Source organism: Eurosta solidaginis, chromosome 5 (genome assembly GCF_040869045.1).
Source record: "Eurosta solidaginis isolate ZX-2024a chromosome 5, ASM4086904v1, whole genome shotgun sequence".
Classification (NCBI taxonomy): Eukaryota; Metazoa; Arthropoda; class Insecta; order Diptera; family Tephritidae; genus Eurosta; species Eurosta solidaginis.
Genome location: NC_090323.1, coordinates 179232980 through 179241174, shown reverse-complemented (window position 1 = coordinate 179241174; position 8195 = coordinate 179232980).

The following is an 8195-nucleotide window of genomic DNA, read 5'->3' as shown; positions in this document are numbered from 1 at the left end:
GCTACACTACTTGCACTACCAAAACTGCATTCAGAACGCTCATAATGAATTTTGCCGAATTTTATTGATTTTCAAATTCTCTTCATTGACTACATTAAATAATAATTATTTTAATATGACGACTGCTTTGGCTTTTGGCACTTTGATACCTAATCAGCGTAATATTAATTGAATTACCTGGAATGTTTTAGTCTTTCTGCAGTATTGTTTATAATGGAGTTAATTTTGTATTATTTTGTCAATAATATAGGTCAGTCTATAAGATTTGATTAGAAGCGCGGAGGAATAATATCCTTAAATTAAGTTTAGAAAAAAATTCAAACTGAAAATATAAATTTGTTTAAAGTACACAATTTCAGGATACTTGGGGTTAGGGACTATTCCACCACGATATCGATATCAGTTTGAGACTATTTAACTATCACCGCGGACTTTCGTTCGGTCATTTCGGTGTTGTTTTATAAATTTTTACAAGACTATTTTGGGAAAGCTTCAAAACTATTATTGGACTATTTAGATGCTGATCATACTAAACTTATTTCGGTGTTGATATTGCGATCGATTCAGTGTACTGCAGAACATAATCATGGATAATATCGTGAATTTTACCGTACTATTTCTTCAATGCTTTTGGACTTGTTTGATATAATTTGAAGCAAAGAATATACTTGCTTTCTTTATATTTCGATATTGTTTAAATGATCATATTCGGACTATTGCAAAATAATTTCGAGATTAGAGAATAGTTCCGGATTGTTAAGGATCAGATCTGATGTATGTAGTTGTAACTTACGAAGTCTCTCCCAAATCTGAGGAATTTATATCTGAGTATTCGGCAACTTTTTCGGAATAATTCTAGAATTGCTTCTCAGACCATTAAGTTATTGGTTTTATGTTGTTTTAGCGTACGTGGTAGATATGTAGTTGCTGGAGGTTGGCTTGTATATGACTCTTCCTTGCCTATTTATCACACTCTCCTTCTATTTTGTCATCCATTAAAAAATAAATAAATAAAATCCATGATTTATCTCCGGGCTTTAAGCCGCGTTTTCCTTCCAACTTGCTTCGCGTAAATTTTTTTTATTTGTTCCTACAAATTTGCGGGAGAAGCCCTACATGTTTCCTGTTGGCTTCAAACGGCATTGTAATTTTCATGGGAATGATTTTCGTGACAGGAAAAGACGCAGTATTTGCCAAACCACTGCCGATGTGCATCTTTTTTTTTAAGATTTTAATGTCGCTTTTCCCGAGCATTGATCTCTGTACGTTCGATGCGGCAAGTGATCACTCTACCACTTTACCATGGCGACCCTTATCTTATATTTCTCCTTTTTTCAGTACATTTGGCATTTATTTTTTCCCCCATTTATCTCGCGCATCTGTCAGATAAATGTAGCTGAGTAAATATATTCCTCGCGGTCCCTCGCCAAATCCTCCAATAGATGGGAACATTGCCCTCTGTATACCCAAAAATACTGCGTGGAAGATACTGGAAGAGTTGGAAAGACGGACTGACAGCGAGGCCACAAATGCTCACGGTTGAAAACCGCTTCCACAACGCAGTTTATTTTGGATCCATTGATGTAGAGTGTTCTTGCATCTCGCATCCCTTTCAGTCCCCTTTTGAGCGGAACATAACCGTATGACTCCTGTTAAAACTAAGTGATGGCGTGTGATAATTTGATACCGGAGTCTCACCAGGAATGTTTCTGAGAATACTACTATGGCAGTACTAACTCGAGTTTCAACAGTCAGTCTCGCGAAGTCTTACTGCGGAGCAGGTTCAATAATGTGAAGTTGTCAGATGGACATAACCTTAGTAAATCCGTTGGCTCTCTAAAGTGCTGTAATCTTTTTATCATTTTAATATTGTAACGTTTGTCCATGTCCAGCCACAATGCTATAGCTATGTTAGTTTAGATATGACGACGGCCGTATTTTGCCACATCACGAGTTAGGGTTGTACACCTCAGTCTCTGCTGATGATTATTCTACACGATTTTCCATCAAAAATATATCAATTTGTTATCAAAAAGAATTAGCGGTACCCGACAAATGATGTTCTGGATCACCCTGGTCCACATTTTGGTCGATATCTCGAAAACGCCTTCACATATACAACTAAGGGCCACTCCCTTTCAAAACCCTCATTAACACCTTTCATTTGATACCCATATCGTACAAACAAATTCTAGAGTCACCCCTGGTCCACCTTTATGGCGATATCTCGAAAAGGCGTCCACCTATAGAACTAAGGCCCACGCCCATTTAAAATACTCATTAACACCTTTCATTTGATACCCATATTGTAAAAAACGCATTCTAGAGTCACCCCTGGTCCACGTTTATGGCGATATTCCGAAAAGGCGTCCACCCATAGAACTAAGGCCCAATCCCTTTTAAAATACTCATTAACACCTTTCTTTTGATACCCATATAGCACAAACAAATTCTAGAGTCACCCCTGGTCCACCTTTATGGCGATATCTCAAAAAGGCGTCCACATATGGAACTAAGGCCCACGCCCTCTTAAATACTCATTAACACCTTTCATTTGATACTCCTATCGTACAAACAAATTCTAGAGTCACGCCTGGTTCACCTTTATCTCGAAAAGGCGTCCACCTATAGAACTTAGGCCCACTCCCTTTTAAAATTATCATTAGCACATTTCATTTGATACCCATATCGTACAAACAAATTCTAGGGTCAGGCCTGGTCCACCTTTATGGCGTTATCCCTAAATGGCGTCCACCTATAGAACTATGGCCCACTCCCTCTTAAAATACTCTTTAATACCTTTCATTTGATACACATGTCATACAAACACATTCCAGGGTTACCCTCGGTTCATTTTCCTACATGGTGATTTTCCCTTAATTTGTCTCCACAGCTCTTAACTGAGTATGTAATGTTCGGTTACACCCGAACTTAGCCTTCCTTACCTGTTAAAACTAAAATTGATAACGACCTACTTGAGAAACTCTATGTGACAAGATAGGTTATGTAACTTGGATATTTTGTCTATTGAAAATTCTATAGCCCGATCTTTAAACTTATATGATGTTATAGACACTTTTGCGGATCGGAAATATCGAAAAAAAAAGATTCTTCTTAATACATGTCTTATTAAAATTAAATTGTTATTATTATTTCAGGTTTCCGCATTGGGCCAGCATGGACTACAGACCATTTTCTCTTGCCAAAGAGAGGAGGCATATTGCCATTAGTGGGACATATACAACGTGTAATTGAGTACGCTGAAAATCTCAAAGTTTATTAAAATTAAACTGAGTACAACGTGACGATTTTTATTGAAAGCGGCCCGTCAAAAGAATTTGCCAAGGGCCCCCACATGGTATAGTTACGCCAGTGTCAAATGCACTATGAATGCAAAATTTTTCATCAATGCTTTTGTTTTTCTCTCGTTACCTTGCTTTCCATTTTCTTTAATGTACTTTACAACCAATATGTAATATGTCAGCAACATGCAGAAAAGTGCAGCAAGCAAAAATGGAGAAGATTGCAAGCAGCTCTGTATGGTGGATGAAAGATGGCTTATGCAAATGCAACGCAAGAATTCTTTTATTTTTCAGTTCAATGAAGTTTTGCTTTTAATTTGAAGATTGATGAATGTTAGTGATGGTGCCTGTCGACTTTTTACTAACTTTACACGCCTCTTATTGACTTTTTACTCATCGTGAGAATGATGAAGTGTTGTGTTAGGCAAACATGCTTCTATAATGTTCAGTCATACTGCTTGTTTTATGTTGTGCTACATACCTGTGTAAGTATGTATGAGTGTTAAGTAATGAAGTATTGCTATCTGCAGCAAAGTATAGAAGCATATTAATGTTTATTATATGCTTTATAGATAGCGATGTGTGTTAAGCTATGTTAATAATTTTAAACTGTAACTTTTGAAGTAATCTGGAAATCATTTGTTTAGAGTTTCATAATTTTTTTTTTTTTTGTAATGGACGTTGTGGCAGCGAGGTTTGGTAGAACTAGGCGAAAATACTTCGGCCGCGACTCACTTGGATCTCCCGAGGATTTGTCCAAGTTTGAGATCGGTATCAATCGGAACTTTATAGTTGCTTCCTCTCGATTCTCTAATAAGCTATATCTACGTCACCGTTATTTTATTGTATGTGATATCACAACGGAACTTCATGTTGTCCAAGTGAGCTTCCCCTATCAGGTAGCTAACACCTGTGGCAGCGAGCTGCCCTCAAGTGGCCCAATGAAACCTGGCTAACACTGTTCACGCGATCGATTTAGGGAACATTTGTGTTAGCTTATTCTAGGTCTATATGGGCTTAGAAATGTTACTGCATAGTCGAGGGAAACAAATAATTCCAGTGGCCTAGATATTTGAACTTCCATCAAAATCCGTAATATTCCTCACATTTCCTTTTTCAGCACATCTCCCTCTTTTCCTCACCCTTCTTTCAAATTTTCCTGACACTCTCTGCTTTATAAAAGGTCTTTAGTCCTGGATAACGATGAATACACCTGCATAAAACGATTTGCCCATTTATAAGTAATATATTTAGAACACACAGGTGATTATACTAGAAAATTTGCTTTCTACCCTGCTTTAACCTCCTTACTTGTTTTGGTTTTCCTTTTTGCCCACTTTTTGTACTTAATATATGAATAAATGATTATTGTCATGTTATTTTCATTGTCTTAATTTTATTGTGGTGCCTGTCGTACTCAGTAGTCTGTTTATCAAAGTAGTCAATTCATCATCACGCAGACAGCCTATAAAGTAAGCACATAATTTTCACAGAAAGGTATAGTAAAAGTAACGCTGTGTGGGAGAGTTCATCAATTTTTGTACAAAAGACATCCGTTAAACAAACATGGTTACAACGAAAATTAGAGATTTGGTATGGACTATGAGTGCATGATTTTCTTGTATTTTGTAGTACGTTTTGTCAAAATAGCGAAAAGATATTGCATTTTTTTTATTGGTTGTTGTTATAAATATTGATCTTAAAAAATAATAATATAAAACTTCCGAGAGATTTAGCCGTTCAATAACTTCCCTATTAGTTAAGACAATGTTCCCATAAAACTCCTTAAACTATATGAAATAATATATGAAAGCTTAGTGGAAAAATGTGTGTGTACAAATTACTTGTAAATTTCGATGTGTAAACATACATGCGTATGTCTAGGAAACTAACGTTTTGAAGTTATCTAGACCACGCTCTTGGATCGAATTTGAATCACAATGGAGGTAACTTTACCAGAAAATACAAAAAAAAAATTGTTCCGGGCTTTTTGAGAAAAGCTTTGTCGGGTTACTATCATTAAAAGCCTATACATATAAGTTATTGGTTTTATGTTGGCTTATTAGCGAGAGCAAATTATTGTCGTTGCATTTTCAATATTTTTTTATTAGCTTGCTATAGATTTGGTATCAGCTTGTCATCGTCTTCTTATTTGTCTCTTATCGAGTTGTTGTCGATGTGTAACGCATGTATCATCGATTTTGTGTTAATGTTTTATGGATTGATTTTCTATAGCAAACCGATACATTTTCGATATAAATATCGATAACTTTTCGATAAAACGCTGATAACAAATCGGTAACACTTCGATTACTTTTCCGTAAATCGAACACTTTCCATAAGAAATTGTTAACAATTTGACAACAAATAGATAATGGTTTGATAACTTATGGGTCACTTTTAGTTGACGAGTTGAAAAGAAACAAATATCTCGTCGGTTTATCTTAATTTAGTTTAGTTTAGTTTAGTTTAGCTTTTTAGTTTAGTTTAGTTTAGTTTAATTTAATTTAATTACTCTTTTATGTTTAGACAAATTAAATTTTATTTTATATTAAAATGTTATTTTTATTTTATTGTAGTTTGCTTTATTTTATTGTATTCTATTTAATTAAATTTGTTATATGATTTGATTTTATATGAAATAAAATAATCATTTTATTTTTCCTTATTTTACTTTATTTAATAAAATAAAATGTCTTTAAGACCAAGTTTGTTATTTTTGTAAAATGTATATATTACAAGTTATATTATATTAAATTATTATACATAGAAAACGAGTAAGTTAGAAAAAAACAAAGTTCATAGACCGTATAGCAGATTATTTTAATACCCATGACGGTTTATCATCACCGATCCACACATTGAAGGCTTGACCTTTAGCACATCAGGCCATCAATGCACTTTGCAAGGTTCTATTTATAACCCGTTTTCTACTGTTTGTTGTTTTTACTCTTTAAAACCGTCAATTGAGTGCGCTATTAAGGTGCTATCATCTCATTAGACGAGGATTTTATTGCACCCCATATGGTTTTCTTTAAGCTCTTGCTCCGCAGATTTCGGGTGATGTGCACCGTATTTTGTGAGTAGTGTTCGAATCGATCTTTTAACACCTTCCAACTGCGTGTCAGACCATTTTAGTACTCCGAAACTATACGTTAGCACTGGAATCGCAAACGTTTTTATTGCCTTAAATAAATCCTTACCTTTAGGGATTGATCTGGTTCTATCTAGGTAGCTGTCGGTGACCTGCATATTACTTACTTACTTAAATGGCGCTTAACCGTTTAAACGGTTATGGCCATCCAACAAGTCGCGCCAGTCGCTCCTTCTTGGGGTGTAACCGAACATTACATACTCAGCTGAGAGCTTAGTTGCGTTGGTTTCGTAGATGGTTTATAAGTGATTTTTAATTCCATTTCACATAGGTTTGGGTAATAATGACCAAATTGTAGACCAAGGGCGACGTTTTTGGAACAATTTTCCTTCATCCTTTGTCAAATAAGGAAAAATCGCCATGTAGGAAAATGAACTTAGGGTAACTTTGGAATGTGTTTTTATTACAAGGATATCAAATTAAAGGTATTAATGAGGGTTTTAAAAGGGAGAGGCCCTTAGTTGTACATATATGTGAAGGCGTTTTCGAGATATCGGCCAAAATGTGAACTGGGTACCGCTAATTTATTTAAATATGTAATACCACGAACAATTTTCCTGCCGTGGTTTCAAGGGCTTTTGATTTCGGCTTGCAGAACTTTTTCCTTTTCTTCTACTTAATATAGTACGTGTCGCACCCATTTTACAGAGTTTTTTCTAGAGTTATATTTTGCGTCAAAAAACCCATCTAATCGCAATGTTTCATCCCTTTTTTCGTATTTTGTATAGAATGATGGCATTTTTTTCATTTTTAGAACTTTTCGATATCGAAAAATTGGGCGTGGTCATAGTCAGATTTCGCCCATATTTAATACCAAGACAAAGTGAGTTCATGTAAGTACGTGAACAAAGTTTGGTAAAGATATATCGATTCATGCTCAAGTTATCGTGTTAAGGCCGAGCGGAAGAACAGACGGTCGGCTGTGTGGTAGAACTGGCCGTAGTTTCAACCGATTTCGGCCATTTTCAGGGAAAAAAGTTATCGTCACAGAGGCTATGCCGTTACCAAGGTTCACAAGGATTGGTAAATTTTTGTTCTACTTATGGCATTAAAAGTATTCTTGACAAATTAAATGCAAAAGGGCGGAGCCACGCCCGTTTTGAAATTTTTCTTTTATTTTTGTATTTTGTTGCACCATATCATTACTGGAGTTGAATGTTGGCATAGTTTACTTATATTCTGTAAACACACCCAATTTTTTGTAAAAATTTGACTTAAAAAAAATTTTTTTTTTAAAGCGGGCGGGTTATTCGATTTTGCTAATATTTATTTAGAACACATAAATTAATAAGAGTAACGTTCCTGCCAAATTTCATCATGCTGTCTTCAACGACTGTCAAATTAGAGTTTGCATTAAATTTAAATTCCCTTCTTTTAAAAGTGGGCGGTGCCACGCCCATTGTCCAAAATATTACTAATTTTATATTTTGCGTCATAAAGTCTACCTACCTACCAAGTTTCATCGCTTTATCCATCTTTGGTAATGAATTATAACACTTTTTCGATTTTTCGAAATTTTCGATATCGAAAAAGTGGGCCTGGTTATAGTCCGATTTCGTTCATTTTAAATAGCGATCTGGCAAGGGTGCCCAGGAACTCACATAGCAAATTTCATTAAGATACCTCAAAATTTACTCAAGCTATCGTATTAATGGGCAGACGGACGGACGGGCGGACATGGCTAAACGAATTTCTTTTTTCGCCAAAGCGATTTGGATGTATAGAAGTCTATATCTATC